Raw genomic sequence first — 18,963 nt, 5'->3', positions numbered from 1 at the left:
TGTGTGTGTGTGTGTCCCTGCTGGGGGCCTGCCCCCAGCCACACCGTGGAGGCTTGGAGCAGGCGCCCCTCTGTGTTGATCTCTCAGGCTTCTGGCCTCTACTGCGTGTTGTTCTCTCCCTTGAGCTGTGGCCAGGGTGGGGTGCTGCCTGCAGGCCATGCTTTCCTGCTCACAGATCGCCATGGAGACCCGGGGGCAGGCCCTGCTGGGTGCTGCCTGTGGGCTGTACTTTCCTGCTCTCGGATCACCACCGCGACCCAGGAGCAGGCCCTGCTGGGTGCTGCCTACTGGGGGCTGCCTGTGGGCTGCGCTTTCCTGCTCATCGATGGCTGTGGCGATTCGGGAGCAGGCCCTGCTGGGGCTGCCTGCAGGCCGTGCTTTCCTACTCGTGGATCGCCATGGCAACCCGGGAGCAGGCCCTCCTGGGAGGCCCGGATGGCAGCGGGCGGGTGGCGGATTGCGCTGTCCCGCCCCACCTGCAGTATGCAAATTTAACGGCCACCTTGGTTGGGTTGATTTGCATACTCTTCTGATTGGCTGATGGGTGTAGCGAAGGTATGGTCAATTAGCATCTTTGTCTTTTATTAGTGTAGATTGTCAGATTGGCAAAAAATATATTTTTTGGTGTGCTGCAGAATTTTAGTAATTCATGTGTGCCATGAGATGTAAATCACTGCTCTAGTACTATACAAACAGAATAATGGGTTTAAAAGGACTTTGTTGCTAGTCTGAGGCCACCGAATACCATATATAACAGTGTTCATATGAGAGAGTGTCCCAGGTCCCAAACAGTCAAACTAAAATGAATTATTGAAACACATTTTTCTAGGAAGATGATTTGATCTCGTGGAACTCATGTTGAATGTCTTCTCTGTCACTTTTTCTTAATCCTGAATTAGAACAATAGGTTCAAATAAGACACATCTCTATATATATGTAAAAGCCCAGCAACCAGAATGGCAGAACAACCAGAATGACCAGTGGCTATGATGCGCACTATGGCAGCCAACCAGCCTGATTCGGGCCCCTATCAGGCTCCCCCGCCTGCCTGGCCCCCCTATCAACCCCCAACACCCTGATCGGGGGCAGGGCCAGCCAGCCAACCAACCACCTGCAGCCCCTCCCCCCCACTGGCCTGGCCCAATGGCCCCCCCACCGGCCCGGCCCAATGGGCCCAATCGGGGCGGGCTGGACAGACCCCACCCGTGCATGAATTTGTGCCCTGGGCCTCTAGTCTAGTTTATAATGAAAGAGAAGACAGGGCTCTTTGTCCTCAGAGTTTTACATTGCTCACCCATTTTAATGCGCCAGTGTTAAAGCACTGATTAGTTGAATTTTTGGATCCCCTTTGAGATAGTAGTGGTATGCACTCATTGTTTTGGTCATTTTTGACATTCTAGGAAATATGCTTAGTATGGCAGAATGAAACTTAAGGACCAGGAAGGGCATAAGTAGGAATTTTGCACTGATTTCATTTACAAAATCCTAAATTTTAAAGGAATCTTTGATCTGAGGCATTGAATGAACTTCAATTCTACTAGTGACTTTGTCCCTTGAAAATTGTTTACTAACCTATGGGGTTATAAGTATAGGCATTTCTTTTAACGCATTTAAATGTATTTGCAGTGACTGCTGAAGTAATTCAAATTTATTGACCATAGGAGGATATTAAATATTTATCTTTTCTGCTTAGTGCCTGTAGTGAAATAGAATATAAGCTAATGGTTATTGGCTTATTGGCTGTTATTTCTGAAATACTATCTTCATGTACTTTATTTAGTAATATTACTTATATTTTGTGCATGTTAAATAGCAAATACATTGTGTAGGGAATCTATCTTACATAAATTTTGCTGCTTAGCTAAAAAATATTTTAGAAGATATTTTAAACTATGTAAGGTACATATGTGTACATGTGTTTATGTAAGTTGTGCTTTATAAAGAAATCTATATTGTTAAAAAAAAAAACAACTAGAGTAAAATAATAATGTATTAGTATCCTACTGTGTGTTCTGGCCACTTGCAGCATCTAATGCATTCCAGGATGTTAGAAAGTGGGCAGTAATTCAGCACATGAGAATCTGTGGCAATCACATTAGCTTCGTATTAGGATGATCACATAAAAAATATATTTGTAGATGTAAATCTGAAAAGCCAATTTATTTGGGTTTCCTTCAAAGTAATGATAATGCAGTATTAAGCATAAAAATGTCTGATAATGAAAGAAATTTTATTTGAATTGGTATAAACATTAGGAAAAACACAAAAAAGTATTTGCAAGTTTTAAACTTTAAGAGAAAAGGGGAGGGGTGGAGGGATGGAATGAAAAAGGTGAAGGGGACTAAGGCACAAACTCCCAGTTATAAAAATAAACAAGTCACAGGAATGTAATGTATAGCATAGCATTGGTTCTTTGGTGTTCATCTGAATAGGAAATAAGGTTGGATAAAGAAATAGAGAGGATACAAATTAGGCCTTAAACGTTTGGCACAGGTGTTAAAAATTAGTTCAGACAATAAATAAAAAAAATTAAAAAAATGTAAAAAAAATTTGGTTCAGCTCACAGCATAGAGCGAGCCATTGAAAGGGTCTGAGCAGAGTTTGACATGAAAGCTGTCTTAGAGTTTAGTTTGTATAGAATGGATTGTATAGACAAGAGACTAGTTAGTTAAAAGGTTATTGAATGGTAAAATTATGAAGACCTGGACTAGGGCAGTAGCAGCAGAAACAAAAAGAGGAGAAGATTGATATGAAGTAGAGTAAATGGTGAAAGGAAGACAGACATGAAATTCGCAATTAATAAGTATGTTTATGTGCAAACCATTTATTGCAGCACAGTGTAACTGACCAGTATTCCCCCCTCTTGGAAAAGAGGAATGCCATATTGGTCAGGCACGGATATGTTGTCGTGAAATGGCCTGGGTGAAGAACCTTGGCTTGAGCCAGCTGATGGAGGGGCCGAGGTGGCTCTCAGGACCACCGAAGGGACAAGTGCAGATGCCGGATACCATCAATCACCTGGCGTTGTTGGCTGTGTCCTCAGAGTTGTCTAGACCAGTGGTTCTCAAACCTCCGTGCCTTAGCACATTGGTGAACTGCAAACCCTTTAGGAAACGTGCTGTGAAAGTTTGGAAGGCTGTGTAAGCTTTTTGCTGCATAGTCACATTGTCTGGTCATGTGTGAAAGAGAATCTAAACCGAGCACGTTATTCCCTGTGGACTGGGAGAAGGCAAATGATTGCTGTTACTGAGCAAGAAGCTTCACCTCTCAGGCCAGTACCGAGGACAGAGCGGTGTGTACTGCCTCACACTAGCCCCAGGAGGGTCTGGGCACTCCAATGGCAGGGAGTCACCAGTACCCTGAGGTACGCATGGGGTTAATAGTGAACGTTTCTGATTACTTAGTCCTCACTTGATTCAATTTGGTTTTGAGTTTTAGTTCAATCAAGTCAGCTAATAAATGAAAGGTCTAGTCTCTGAGCATGTCCTGCAAGTTGGAGAAGACTGGTCCCACCAGCCCTTATATAAATGCTGCAACCACATGTTGAAGTGGATAAAGCTAGAGTGAAAAGAAAATGGCATTTGGATATGAGATCTTAGGTTTTAATTCGTGCTTTGCCATTAGCAGTGAGAACCTAGGCAAATTATTTAATTTTCTTCTTTTCTTTGCAAAATGAAAGTAATGTTTACCTTTCAGGCCTTCTTTGATGACTTGAGATAATAACTGTAAAATATAGGCACTGGATCTGTGAATAAAAATAATTTATGCCCCATCTCCAAAATGTGATGATTTCAGTGCTTTTCGCTCCACTCTGTATTAAGCAACCACATCCCAGCTCCTATAAAGCATGTTTCTCGGAACTATGGACTCTTGGAGTTTGATCTTTAAAGACTAAACAGACAGAGAGGATTCCGAACACCAAAGCAAGCATCAGCCACTTGTGAATTATTTCAAATGGGAGAAAATACAAGTATCAAAATTTGCTGTTAACTTCTTATATCATATACTGTAATATTCATTGTAAGGTTTCTTTAAAAAACAAAACAAAACCTCTTCTCCTCCTCCCCAAACAACAACAAAACTTATGACGGAGATAGAGGGGATTTTGGCAGAACTTTCTGTCAACTTTCACTAAAAAAGATTCATTTTTTAAATATAGAATTGGGAATAAATAGGGAAGAACTTTCAGTCAGACCAGCATTTTTGAGATAGACTCAGAATCATGTTGTAATACACTGTAAGTAGGTGGTTTTCTTTTTACTTATTAGGCATAGTTTCAAACCTGCTTACAAATCTAGCCATTTAAATTCACAGTAGGCTGAACTTGGCACAGATCTTCTCTGCTCAAACACAAATGTAGTTGTGTTATTTCACGGAAGAAAATTGACTAGCTTTTTAAAAATTTTTTCATTGTTAGAGATTGAAAAAAATTGGAGTGTCTGTCCAGTTTTAGCTACAAGCAGTTGTGTTGGCTTAATTCCCAGCTCCTTCTAATTCCAGTTACTGCTTACTGTATACTTGTGTTTTTAGTAAAATAGCCAATTTATACCTCTTAAAATGGCTTCCATCATCACATAGTGAATGCTTTTCATAAGTATTGTTTTTGAAACCTTATAAAGGGATTCATGTAACATGAGTATAAACGTAGATCCTGTTGACCTTAAGGGAACATTACATTCTAAACTTGTCAGTGTCTCTTGCTCATGTCATGATGTAAGGCATGGCTTATTGTTAAAACTGTCATTTGTGTCTGTGTGTGAAAATGCAGTTTTTCCTACTGTCTTTGCTGGGACTAGAACATCATAATGATTTTTTTCATATTATGTTTGATTGTTGCCTCACTGAATATGAGATTTTACTATAGAAAATTTAATGTAAGCATTTAAAGATAAAGTTTTGCTTAAAATGAACTTAGGTAAAGTTTGATTTTTACTTTGGTTTCTCTGGCAGTATGTGGTGGTTTAATGCCAGAAAAGAAAAAGTAGATATAAAAATAACATCAAAGTATATTGCTTTAAAAAATTGATACAAGTTACTTAAGGAAGGAATATCTCAGTTACTTTTAGCTATACATTTTCCTAGTGAACTGAAGAGAACTATTAAAAAGGAAAACATCTATGTGTAGTTTATACAGTTGTAGTAGTTTTTCAAGTTAAAGTTTTAAGTAGCATTTAAATTTGAGGAAGCTAGAATTTTGAATTAGAATAAATTCAAAGATCTGTACAAGCTATAGCTAAAACTCAAAGATTGAAATGATCCTTTGTGATTACGTAGGTTATTTTAAGAATCTTACTTTAGCATTCTGGCATTACATTGGTCAGTAAAAGTTAGATTCTATTTTTGTTTTAGTAAGAAAGCTTTATGTTGATTCTATACACAGAAATAATTTATGTCATAATTTTACTTTTGACCATTATTATAAGGGAAAGTCCAGGAAATAACATGTTAAAAATCTAATACCTATGCTGAAGCTATAATTTAAAGGTGGAGTGTGCTTTTTATAATTAAAAGCTATACTGCTGTGGGCAATTCGGGATGTAAAGAATTCCTCCTTAGTGTTAGAACTATTTTCTATGCTGGTTTTCTTTTTTTAAGTAAAAACAGTATGAAAGGCTTTAAAAGAAATTAGCTAATTGAAAGTTTTTATTTAGGAGGGGAAAATTACTATATTAATTTCTTATCTAGTTGCTTTGCATAACTGCCTTTCCCAGAAAATTGAAGATAACCAACCCTGAGGTGTTAGAATTGCTTTTATTTATGTAAGGACTTCAACTGGAAATCTTCCTTAAGTATATTGTATACATTTATGCCTTTTACTAGTAAGATTACATACATATAGCTTACCCTTTCCTTGTGACAACATGAATTTTTATTGTGTTCAGCTTTTTGCTTTTTTATTGTATGGCATCAGGCTTTTCCAAATTTAATTTCTTGTGTTTGATTTTTTTCTATGACTGTCAACTATTAGCATTCATAAATTCTTTGACCATGCAAACCAGATAATAATATAAATTACCATTCTTTAATGTTTTATAATCTTTTTAAATATATATATATATAATTTTATTGACTTAGAGAGAAAGGGAGAGGGAGAGATAGAAACATCAATGATGAAAGCGAATCATTGATTGGCTGCCTCCTGCATGACCCCTCCTGGGGATAGAGCCAGCAACCCAGGCATGTGCCCTTGACTGGAATCAAACCTGGGACCCTTCAGTCCGCAGGCCGATGCTCTATTCACTGAACCAAACCAGCTAGGGCTGTTTTATTATTCCCATCCTATGGAGGAAACAAGGCAGGTTTAGAGTTTAAATAATTTACTAAAGGTCAGGAAGCCAGTAAGATGAAATATGACTCAGATGAGTTTTTATGTGTGTGAATATGTACAGAGCTTTGTAAATGCTACCTAGATCAACACATAGAAAATTTTCAGCACCCTAGAAGACTTTCTTGTGTGATCCCCAAAGATAACCACTATTCTGATCTTGATCGCCATTGATGGATCTCTCTATCCCCCCTTGATTAATATTGCCTGTTCTTGAACTTTATAAAAATTGAATCATATAGAATGTACTCTTTGGTGTCAGGCTTCTTTTGCCCAGCATTACCTCTGTAAGATCTATCTGTGTTGTATAATGTTAGATTTTTCTTTTTCATTGCTGTGTAGTATCCCATGGTATGAGTATATTAAATATTGTATATTAATTTTGTTGATGGACATTTGGGTCATTTCCAGTTTTGTCTACTATGAGTAAAGATGCTATAAACATCCTTTTAAATAAAATTTATTTATTTGAGAGAGACACATTGATTTGTTATTCTACTTGTTTATGCATTCATTGGTTGCTTCTTGTATGTGCCCTGATGGGAGATCAAACCCACAACTTTGGCATATTGGGACGATGCTCTAAGCTATGAGCACTCTTATACGTGTTTTTTTAGTTTTATGGATTTTTAGTGTTTACTTCTCTTGGATATATAACCAAGATTGAAATTTCTGGGCCTTGGGAATAGTGCATATTGAGCTTTAGTAGATACTACCAATTAGTTTTTCAAGTATTTGTACAAGTTGACACTACCATCAGCAGTATATGGGGCTGGGGCGGGGGAGGGAAGGGGTTGATTGCTCGCATCTTCATCAAGTTGATATTATCAGACCTATTATTTTTTTCTCTTTTTAATTTCAGTTATTTTAGTAGGCTATCTAGTTTAATACTAGGGAAATACAAATTAGAAGTTATGTTTTAGACTAGGAAACATTTAATGTGAAAAGTGTATTTTTATTCATAGAAATTAATAGTGGGTATACATGATTTTGAATATTGTCAAGATTATTTTCCCAATCCCTGCTTTATAAGTAAGCCTTGATTGGTTATTTAATTAGTGGTACGAATAAAGTTTTCCTATAAGGACAAGTGTAGTATACTAGAAATCTCTTGTTTTATTTACTTAGGGAAATTTTTAAAGGAATTTAAGATGGTAAAGATCTTTATTTAAGAAATCAAGTTTGCAAATGCTGATTACAAAGGACACATGGAGAGAATAAGAAAAATTGTATCCAGGAATGTCACAAACTTAAAAATTGTCTTGTAGAAGAATTTAGTAATGACCTTTATAACTGAAAAAATCAAAGTCTTTATTTTGCATTGGAATATAGCAATTACATATAATCTTTAGGCGTTTATCTCACATTTCTTTCATTTTATGGCTTACATAATATTACACTAAGTTTTTAAAAATTGTTGGAATTGATTAGTTCTTGCTTTTGCTAGTTCATGCAAGTTACAAGTGATTAGCTTTCCCGTATGAGTCTCAGGTACGCTGATTAGTCAGGCGGTCTCATCTGAAACTAATGTATAATAGTGTTGAGTTGTATGACTTGCCATACCAGTTTCACAGTGTTTTTGTTTTGCTCAGAGAGATGAAAGGTTTATTTAAGTGTGGCCACACTGGTACTGCATTCCTGGTGATCTTGGTTGGTTAATGACAACCCATGTCATAGAAATCAGGAACTGTGGGTTGAGTCTCTGGGATGTAGTTGGTTCATAAAAATGCTGTCTCCGAAAGGACTAGGGACTGTTGGAAGCACTTGGTAAGTAACACAGCTTTAAAAAAATCAATCAATCTATCTATCTATCTATCTATCTCTTGCCTGTCTATTTGTCTGTCTTTCCATTCTGTTTTTAAACTCTTGTAATACATCACTGTTTAATCATATTATCTATGGTATGATTGCTTTCTCTAGTAAGATTAAGAATGACTTTGGAAATCCAGGTAACTTCTTTCCAAAGTTTAGTAGGTTTGTTTTGGCTGGAGTGTTTGGTTAGTTGTGAACGCATTCATATTGTCACATTGTACTGCTGCTTGTGTAACTGGTTGATTTTTCACTGAGTTAACTTTGTCAGTCAGTGTTGCGATCTATGATTTATATATGTATATATTTTATTATAGAGAATGTAATGAAGAATTGTTTAAAATAAATGTGTTTGAAATATCAGTTATAGCAGTTTACTACTTAGCAAGTTTTTAGGTATTCTTTGTAGAATATTTGAATGGATTGTGATATAGTACAGATTTCATAGGAATTTTGGGGTAAATGTAGGTATGCATTTATGAAGAGAGGAGATATATTACAGTCTTGTGTTCTGTTCATTATTCTTTTACCAGGCATACTTCACTCAATACATTTCAGGCATATTACTTAACTGTTCAAATGTAAATGAATTTCCCTGGCCAGTGTGCTCAATGGTTATAGTGTCAGCCCACAGACCGAAGGGTCCTGGGTTCCATTCTGGTCAAGAGCACATGCCTGGCTTGTGGGTTCATTTCCCAGCCCTGATTGAGGTGTGCGCAGGAGGCAACCATTGATGTGTCTCACATGTATGTTTCTCTCTTTCCCCTCCCTCTCTCCCTTCCACTCTCTATAAAAAAACCAATGGAAAAAGTATCCTCAGGTAAGGATTAAGAAGGAAAAAAAAAGCAAATGAATAGACGGCAGGTTTGTTGTTCATTTGAAGGCTGTTCCTGTGTTTTTGTGTTGTAAGAAAAGAGATGACACAAAGCAGAATGTATTAATCTCCTTGTGCAAGCTGCAAGAATATATGTAATCTTTGAATAGGAGTGGAAAGTTTTGAAGTTAGGCAGGGAAAGCTTAAGCAAAGGCAATGAAGTGAGTTAGTTGTTGGTAAAGAGCTATTGGTACAGGACTGAGTGAGTTACTGATTGTCGTGTCCAAGAGTGCCGTCTCTAGAGAAACCCAGTAAATAAGTTATTTATTAGAACCATAGTAAAGTAGCCGAGGCCTTTTTTTAAAAGGCCATTTCTGCCTTTTGTATGTCAGTGTTGAGTTTATGGACTAGTACTAATAAACTTACTTGAAATTTTAAAACCACTGAAGGCTAAATATCTCATCACCTCTCTCCTATTCCATGTTTTATGTATCTGGAAGATCATTAAGGTTGGGAAAAGAGCTTAGAGCCACCACTGATTGAGGTGTGTTCAGAAGTGGATGTGTGTAAGGGACTAGGGCACTCCACTAGCTTTTGGGCTGAAAATCTTCAACATTGGATCACTGGGGCTGTAGCCAACAATCTTGGTGATTGATCTTATATAAGAAATATAGGAAATTAAAAACCTGTCAGTTATCCTTGTGTGAACCTTCCATGTTACAGGCAATTTTTAAGTTTCTTTAAATTCTTTATATAATTCTAGGAATCACAGCGCTTGTGTGTGTTCTCTCTCTCTCTCTCTCTCTCTCTCACTCTCTCTCACTCTCTTTCTTTCTCAAGAGCAGAAGGGTCAGTGTTCCATGTGTTTGACTAATTTTAGTTCTATCAGTATTTTGAACTAATAGTGAAATGCCTGCATCCTTTCATATTATGTGGGAAAACATAATAAGGGTAAGAATGTGTGTACTTTATAAACAGTAAATAAGTTATTTATTAGATGTATCTGGTGGTAGCTTAATTATTAAAGGTAAGATACATGTACTTTATATTCATATATACACAGACTCACAGTTTGTGTTATAAGTACTAAGCAACTTTGACAGTAAACTGCATTGACCTATATCATGGGGCATAGGAAGAACTGAGGATAGTTGGAGTTTCTGTGGAACTGTTGAACCTTAAACCCAGTGTTTTTGGCCTGACTTGCCAATTATGAGGAGGTAGAGAGTAGACAGGCTGGTTTTCTGGTGGCTCCATTTGAGCCGTCTCTGCCACTGCCAGGGTAGGCGTGTTCCAGGGAGAGCAGTCTGCTGCTCACAGTGTTGCTGGTCATGGCCTCCATCTCTGAGGTGACGAAGCCTTGGCCAGAAAGACCAGAATGCTAGACCAATTTATGGACCTCCATGTCAAAGATTCTGGGAGTCTCACTTTAGCTTCTAGGGAAAGTAGATTATATTGTTAAATTTAAAATTAAATTTAAAAATTCTTAAATAAGAAATACAAGAGAAAACTGGAGTAAGATGCCATTTCTACCTATCAAATAGTAAAACGAGTGAGAGTCTGCCCTTTGCTAATTAGGTTGTTATTAAACAGCATTTTCACGAACTACTGGTTTGTGGTATAAATCAGTATTTTCTGAAAATCACTTTGACTTCATATATTAGGAGCCTTAGAATTAATCATGTTTTTTGACCCAGGAATGCCACTCCTGATAGTTTCAAGGAAGTAGTTGTATATCCAGACGAAGATTTATGTACAAAGATTTCCATCATATAGTTTCTATACACAGTGAAACAATGGAAATGTACTATTTAACAGGGAAGAAATGGTTAAGTAAATGATGCTATACTCTTACGACAGCATCACAATAATGCGAAGGGAAAGTGTCAGAGTGGTCCATTGTTACATAGAATTATATTATTAAATCAAGTTAAAGATATGGATAGAAAAACACAAAAGTAATAAACTAAATGAAAATATTAGCTAAACTACTAATAAAAGGAACTTCATAGGTGTGGGTGAACATTATTTTTGTCTCTTTTATGAAACTTTTTCTCTATTTTCCAAAGTGAACATTTGTTTATTTTATCATCTTAAGGGCAAATCTGCAGTGACTAATAACTTCATTAAAAGTAGGAAGGGAGAACTGACTTTATTTTGAAAGAGCTGCTCCAGATATGGGGCCAGGTTTGGGAACAGAAGATCTGACATCTCTGTGGAGCAAGTTCCAGGGACAGCAGAATCTTCTTGGAATGAGAAAGAAGGGTATCGATTGTCTTTTGGAGATTGTTAATCTATAGAATACATCCTATAAGGGTAAGGATAATTAATATTAACAGCTTTTTTGTAGCCTCTGGCACCTGGTGCTTGATAAATTCAGAGGGAATAAGTGGGTGAAAGTTTGCACTGGATTTTGGACACAAATTGACAAAGTTTTTCAAGCATATCCCTTTGGAGTTACATAGCATGTACATTGATAAGATGGAGAAGGTAAAGATATTTGAACTGGAATAATCACTAGCTTGCTTGGTATATTTTACCCTAAGAATGTGTATCTTAGTCATGTGCATATTAATTTTGAAAAATGGAATGCTTTATTATGCAAGACAGATTTGGAGAGGGAGAGAAAAAACAAATGCAGAGCCAGTTAGAGTGGTATGTGGGACCATTTCTGGGTGCAGTAAGGGTCTGGGCCTGAGAAGTGGGACCTCGCATTGCTCAGGGAAGCAAGCTGGTTCATCCTCACTGAAGGGCAGGATTGCTCTGGGCATACTGTTAATTGGCCATGTAATATTTGAATAGTTGTATGTACATATGCATATTCATTATTTAAACTTTAACACTATTTTTGGGTTTTATTTTTTCCTAGAAAATCAAAAGTTAAACTAATAGGTTTACATCAAATGACAGAAAGATAATGATAGTTTGATAGGCAATATTCATCAATTTGATTTACCCATTGTTTTGTAGAAATTTGGTCTAAAGTACCCCTAGATAATGATTCCCTCTCCCCCAGGCTGAATAATTAGCAAAGGACTTAATGTATCAAATACTCATTTTTTAATTTTATTAAATTTCCAGATTAGGCTACTATTGCCCTAACATCAATAACCTTTTCAAAGTTAGCTAATTTTATTCTTTTCCTACCCAGATAATTTTGTTAGCGTTTTGTCCTATGTTGATGTGCTTTCTTACTGTTGCTACATTCAATGTCCATTTAACTGCCTCTCACTTGTTAGTCATCTCTTATATTATCTCCTGTTTTAAAATATAGCAAAACTCCTAACCCGTTTGGCTTAGTGGATAGAGCATCGGCCCACGGACTGAAGGGTCCTGGGTTCAATTCCGGTCAAGGGCATGTACCTTGGTTGCAGGCTCAATCCCCAGTAGGGGTTATGCAGGAGGCAGCTGATCGATGTTTCTCTCTCATCGATATTTCTCTCTCTCTATGCCTTCCTGTCTGTAAAAAAAATCAATAAAATATATTTAAAAAAATAAAACATAGCAAAACGGACTCAAAAAAGCTGTTCTAATTAATATCGACTGTCCACCAAGCATTCTGCATAACCATTTTTAGACAGCTGTTATACAAATAAATATTAGATTTTTCTACATTTTTCTTTCATTTCTTTTTGTTTTGTTTCTTTTACTTATTTTACTTTTATTGTTTTCAATCAACAAATATTTAATTCCTCTTTTTTATATTTATTAGGGTGACATTGGTTAATAAGATTATATAAGTTTCAGGTGTACAATTCTATGACACCTCCTTTGTATGTGGTATTCTGTGTTCCCCACCTAAGTCAAGTCTCTTTCCATCACCATTTATCTCCACTGTGTTTCAGATAGGAAACTCTTTGAGGGCAGGGATTTTGCTTGATCATTGATGTGTGTGACAGATTTCCAGAACACGGTTGGATACACTGTGGACTCAATAAATACTCACTGACTAGCTGTTGAAATATCTGATACAGCCTCTCAAAGTGTTTAGCATAGTCTGAGTAGTTCACGTATTAGTTAAATCTGACTCAGTAATTGGCAGTCCTAGTGTTTGAAGTGGTGACGGAATATCTGCTCACCTCTCACTAATATCAAACAAGTACCTAGTAGAAGAGTCTATGACACAGCCTAAATAAAGACAGAGATGCAACCCGGACTTTGTGGAACCTAGAAGTACAAGTCAAAACACATCCTTAAAATGACAAATTCTTTGAAATCTTTCTGAAGGTCCTGAGCCCTTCACTTCTGTGGCTATTAGGAGGAGTTAGCTGGTTGATCTCTGCAACGTCAATAATGATTATAGTAATTGCTGTAATTATCAAGTACCTACTATGATCCTTCTCTATGTGCTTTACGCATGTGTTTGGTTTTTTAAATTTACTCTCTTAAAAACTCAACATGGTGTATGTCATTCCCATTGTACAGAGAAAGGAACTAAGGCAGAGAGAGAGGTTACCAGGATCATACACATGGTGAATGGCAGAATTCAGTATTTGAATTATGGTCTGTTGGGTTCCAAAACTTATATGAATTTTACTGTGTCTTAATACCTCTCAGGAATGAGGATACTGAAGGAAAAACTGTACTTAACTCCAAATATTAGAGCTAGTAAATGCTCAAATTGCTCTTACAGTATTGCTTATAATCCTATATAATAAAAGCCTAATATGCAAATTGTCCCCTCGACCAGGATTTCGATCGGGAGTTCAACCAGAAGGTGGGGCCGGCCGGCCAACCGCTCATGGCCCCTCCCCCCATCTGGCTCTGCCTCCAATCAGCCCCCACCAGCCCGATTGAGGGCGGGGCTGGCCACCAACCACCCGTGGCCCCTCCCCCGGCCTGCCCAGCCCTCAATTGGCCCCCAATAGCCCAATTGGGGGTGGGGCTGGCTAGCCAACCACCCGTGGCCCCTCCAGTCGGCCCAGCCCGACCCCACCCGTGCATGAATTTGTGCACCGGGCCTCTAGTCTATATAATAAAAGCCTAAGCGACTGTTATGGCAGAATGACCAGAACGACCGGTTGCTATGATGTGCACTGACCACCAGGGGGCAGACGCTCAGCCCAGGAGCTTCCCCCTGGTGATCAGTGCGCTCCCACAGGGGAGTGCCGCTCAGCCAGAAGCTGGGCTCACAGCTGGTGAGCATAGTGGCGGTGGCGGGAGCAGCACTAAAAAGCAGTGAGCCGAATGGTACAGAGCAGCGAGCAGGCAGGCGGTAAGGAGCGAGGGGTCCCTAAGCCGGCAGTCGGATATCCCCCAAGGGGTCCCATACTTGGAGAGAGTGCAGGCCGGCCTGAGGGCCCCCCCAACCCCCAGTGCATATATTTTGTACACCGGGCCTCTAGTCATATAATAATTGGCATCTTTTAGAAATTTATAGTTTCTGTACTTTGAATGAATACTGTTTTTTAAGTATTAATGAAGGTTATAACATTTATTTGTGCCATTTTTGTTATACTCACGACTTTTTATCTTCAATATCAATAAATACTTATAATGGCAGTGAGCTCATGTAAATAGTCTTGTCTAAGGTCTAGAGCAGTGATGGCGAACCTATGACACGCGTGTCAGAGGTGACATGCGAACTCATTTTTTTGTTGATTTTTCTTTGTTAAATGGCATTTAAATATATAAAATAAATATCAAAAATATAAGTCTTTGTTTTACTATGGTTGCAAATATCAAAAATTTCTATATGTGACACAGCACCAGAGTTAAGTTAGGGTTTTTCAAAATGCTGACACGCCGAGCTCAAAAGGTTCGCCATCACTGGCCTAGAGGCATAATGGCTTTTTTGAAAGAAGCAGATTTCAGTAAGAACCATACCAAAAATATTGAGCTAGTATAGCTTCTCAATGTACCAGATTTATGGAAAGCATGATGATTTTCTTAGTGCTGTATTTAGGAAATGTGATAAAGTAAATAATTGGCATTTTGAAGATAGATTGATTCACTTGGTCATTTCCCTTTTCCCCCAACAGAGGATAACTTATCTAGAAATCAAATTTACAAACTACAGTCTAGCCAGGGGGAAAAAGCATTCCTGGTACAACAACAGAAAACTTCAAACGTCATAGGAAGGAATGCTGTTCTGCTTCCTGTTGGGTGTAGCAGTCAGTTTATAGATACTTACTCACATCTCTTTGAGATGAGTAATTTCTTGAAAGTTCTGAAAATAAAACCCAAATCCTGCTTTAGAGAGTTCTTGGGGATTGAGACAAAGTGTTTGGGGTTGTGTAGGAAGGTGTCTGGCTTCTTGGAGTTGGTCAAGGTAGTTTCACAGGGGACACTCCCCACTCCCAGGGCTTGGTGAAAACAGCGCCTTTAAAACAGCTCATTAAACAACCATGGAGCCCTTGCAAACCAAGTTCAGTCTCCAAATCTAGTAAGACTTTCTTTTGAACCACATGGTGCTTTGACTTTGAGAGGAAACTAGACTCCTAGTGTTCACACCAACCTGGATATCTGTAGGGGTTCATCCAGGCTATTTCTGGAGGTGGGCTGCATTCTCCCTGTTATTTATTACGGGGACGACTCGCCCTAGAAAGCGTGTACTTTTCAATACTTAGGGCAGTTTGTTATTAACTAAAGGGGCCCACATTCAAAGCAGTGTTTCTTTAGGATTTTTCTATAAAAGTTGTAATCATCTATTTAACTGACTTTCTGGCTGCCATTATATTATTCCCCAGCAACACCGTGTTTCACCGGAATCAGATGAGAGCTCAGTCCAGTCCTGAGACCTACTGATTTCTCTTACTATCTTGGTTCCTTGCTTGGAAAGCTTTCAAGACCGCCAGCTGTGTGGCCTGTTTGAAAGCACGAGGCGTGTGGCAGGAATGTGGGTTTACCCTATTAGTGTTGCAAAATCACTGCTCATGTAGCGACTCTTGCTCTTCTCTTGCCTCCTACAGCCTGGTTTTAGATTATTTTCTTGTGGTTTTGGTTTATGAGTGTGTACTCATGGCTTTCATTTCCTTTATTCCTTTCCCTTTCTTCATACAGACAATGAAAAAGGGAATAATTATGAGATATTTTTGTATTTGTTTACATTGTCAAGCTATATAGACAACTCCCCTTTTGTCTTATAGAAAATACACCCAGGATAGTTAAAATATTTGAAATCATTAGTTTTAACTTACTTTTACTTTCTCAACAATCTTTCATTGTTTGGGTTTAAATATAACTTGATAATATGGTTATAATTTAGAAGGTATGGACATGAAAGAATTTACCCACAGTGGCGCCATCCTCACACAACCACTTTTAGTGCATTTTCTTTTACGTCTCCAAGAAGCTATTCTGTTTGTTTTGTTTTTTAAGTGCTTTTACTGGGAATGAAATTCAGAGATCCGAATTTTGCCTCATTTTCTCAACACTTTTTTTTAGATTTATTGTATTGAGTGCCCAAAGAAATTACCAAAATAAAAGAGGAAGAAATCACAGATAGAAGGACTTTTGTATTCTCAAGAAGCTAAATGATCAATCCTTGAAATTCATATCACATCTTACCGGATTTCTTTAAGATAGATGGTGCTATCTTCCTTACCACTCTAAAACTTATTTACCTACCGCTATTTTAGTGCACACGTTAGAGATTTAGAGCATTTAAATAAATGAAAAGGCTCTGGGCTGCAGGACTGAGTGGTGTCATTTCTGCCCTCCTGTTGGATAAAAGGAATGATAACTTGAAGGAAATGTTCCCAGGAGGCATCGCTTACAGACCAGGACTACATTTATTTATATAGGCTGATTGAAGAGAACCCATCAGTGGGAAATGGTTATTTCTCAAGGTACAAGACATGTCATTGATTATACAATGATCTTCACACGTATAGCAATGCAATTTTAATATTCTCCCCTAAAGGAGCTTACCTATTGATGAAATACAGTTTTAAATTGCTTAAATGTCAGTCTTTTTCATTATATACACTTAAGATATTTTTTTTTACATTTAAATTAAATGCTGCTTAGTTCCACATTTAAAGGGCATTTTCAGACCCTGATTTCACAGTGTTTAATTGAAATGAACTCAAGGTGAAGCATGGTTCCAGGGCTCTTGGTTATTTTCCTCATAAAGACAGATTCTGCCATGGATTTGGGATAGTTTCATCTTTTTCTTTTAAATATATTTTTATTGATTTCAGAGAGGAAGGGAGAGGGCTAAAGAGATAGAAACATCAATGATGAGAGAGAATCATTAACTGGCTGCCTCCTGCACACCCCACACTGGGGATTGAGCCCACAACCTGGGCATATGCCCTGACCAGGAATTGAACCATGACCTCCTAGTTCATAGGTCAACGCTCAACCACTGAGCCATGCCGGCTGGGCAATCTTTTTAAATGACCTTCCAAATAATGCTGTTTCTTACAATTTCTTAAGTGGTTTTAGACTTGTATTATTCCTTAATCTAGCACTTGGAGTCTAAACTCATTTTCCCAAAGGTGGCTTTTACTCCATAGCTGAAAATAGGATAACTATAGGTTGGTGAAGCATGCTATACTTTGATACCTTTTTGTGAGTCTTTTTGTGGTATTCTGTACTTTATTTTAAAATATGACTTGTCCATGTATTTGTGGACAAGGAAGTGGCTTTGAAATGTACTCTGTATCTTTGAGCTGTTTCTGTCCTTGTTATGGGAATTATCTTCTAATCTCTAAAATGGATATAAGAGAGAGGGAAGATTTGCATAAAAATTTAAAGATTAGAAAGAACTGAAGTATCTAAAATCTATAAAGGGGAGTCAGATATTTGGTGATGGAAGGAGACTAGACTTCCGATGGTGAGCATGAGTATACAGATGTCTTAGTACAAAGTTGTACACTTGGAATTTGCATGTTATTAACCAATGCTACCTCAGCAAATTTAATTAAAAAGAAAAGAAAAGAAAACACAATACCTGGAGGTGGGGGGGCGGGGGAAGAGGCACACTCTTCCAGGCACACTGCTTCTATTTGTAAAAAGTTATTTTTTCTATGTACCTTTAAAAAGAAATACATAACTTATTCTGCTGTAATTGCTTTCATTTTTAAACAGAATTTGTAAGTTACATAAGCATTAAATTTCACATATGTGAGAGAAGGGTGGGGCTTGAGACTGGAATCCACAATCTCTTATTTTCTCAAAATAGCTTTTTTCAGTCTCCCATGTTACCACTATTGCCAGTGACAAGTCATACCTCTTTGCTTGGAGTGGTAAGTTATACCATTTTTAAAATACCGTTGCTAAAAACAGCTCAAGTTTCTAAGCTGCCTTACATTTTCAAAAGCATTCGAAAGTATTTTTGGATTTGCTAAACATTATTAGATGAAAGTATAATGAAAATGTGTTTGGTTAATTTGTATCAGGGAACTCATAATTGTCTGGGGAAGGTTTAGAAATATCTCATTCCTCTGAGACTTGAATAAATTCATCTAGTGTTATCAAGAGCACAAGATAAATTCAGATTAACTAATTAGGCTTTGCCTCAGAGTCTACTATTTTATAAATAGCAAAAATCAAACTTGTAGTTATTTCCATGGATACTATTGGGTTAACTAGGGCTCAAGGATTAAGTAATTTGACTTACCCTTTACCTGTTTGCTCCCAATGTTAATCACAGATCCCTGTAATAGTTTAAGATGGTTCAGATGTTATTTCTCTAATGAACATTTCCCCCAATGTCCTGTCATTGTTAGTACATGTTCAAAGTGTTTCATCCTAGTGTGGTCTCCTTCAGATTCTTCAGTATCAGTTCTGGTATTTGATTTATTGTGACTACATATAAAAAAAAACCTTTTAATATGATGTCATTTGTGTCACTGAGAGATTATTAGAAGACTAGAGGCTCGGTGCATGAAATTCGTGGGGGGGAGGGGGAGAAGAAAGGTGGTCCCCTTAGCCCAGCCTGCACCCTCCCTAAACCGGCATTTGGACATCCCTCTCACAATCTGGGACCATTGGCTCCTAACCGCTTACCTGCATGCCTGCCTGATCGCCTGGTCACCCCCAACTGCCCCCCCCCACCGGCCTAGTC

The 18,963-nt window shown here is 37.9% G+C and overlaps 1 protein-coding gene across 5 annotated transcripts in view; it reads left to right on the top strand.

Annotated features, from left to right (window-relative positions):
* NCOA2 (nuclear receptor coactivator 2) overlaps positions 1 to 18,963 on the top strand; it is a 249,509-nt gene that overhangs the window by 46,234 nt on the left and 184,312 nt on the right. Inside the window, exon 1 of one of the 5 annotated variants that reach the window (XM_014539824.1) lies at positions 7,953 to 8,092. The exons of 1 other annotated variant lie outside the window; for it this stretch is intronic. The gene's annotated coding sequence lies outside the window, so the exon portion shown is untranslated. Of the gene's footprint in view, positions 1 to 7,952; positions 8,093 to 18,963 lie in introns of those variants that run through there. 3 more of the 5 variants (XM_005866357.2, XM_014539820.1, XM_005866358.2) reach the window with 3 other exon arrangements.

This window comes from Myotis brandtii, unplaced genomic scaffold, assembly GCF_000412655.1.
Source record: "Myotis brandtii unplaced genomic scaffold, ASM41265v1 scaffold23, whole genome shotgun sequence".
NCBI classification, from domain to species: Eukaryota; Metazoa; Chordata; class Mammalia; order Chiroptera; family Vespertilionidae; genus Myotis; species Myotis brandtii.
The sequence above is the reverse complement of the archived record's forward strand: the minus strand, read 5'-3'. Positions and strand labels throughout refer to the sequence as shown.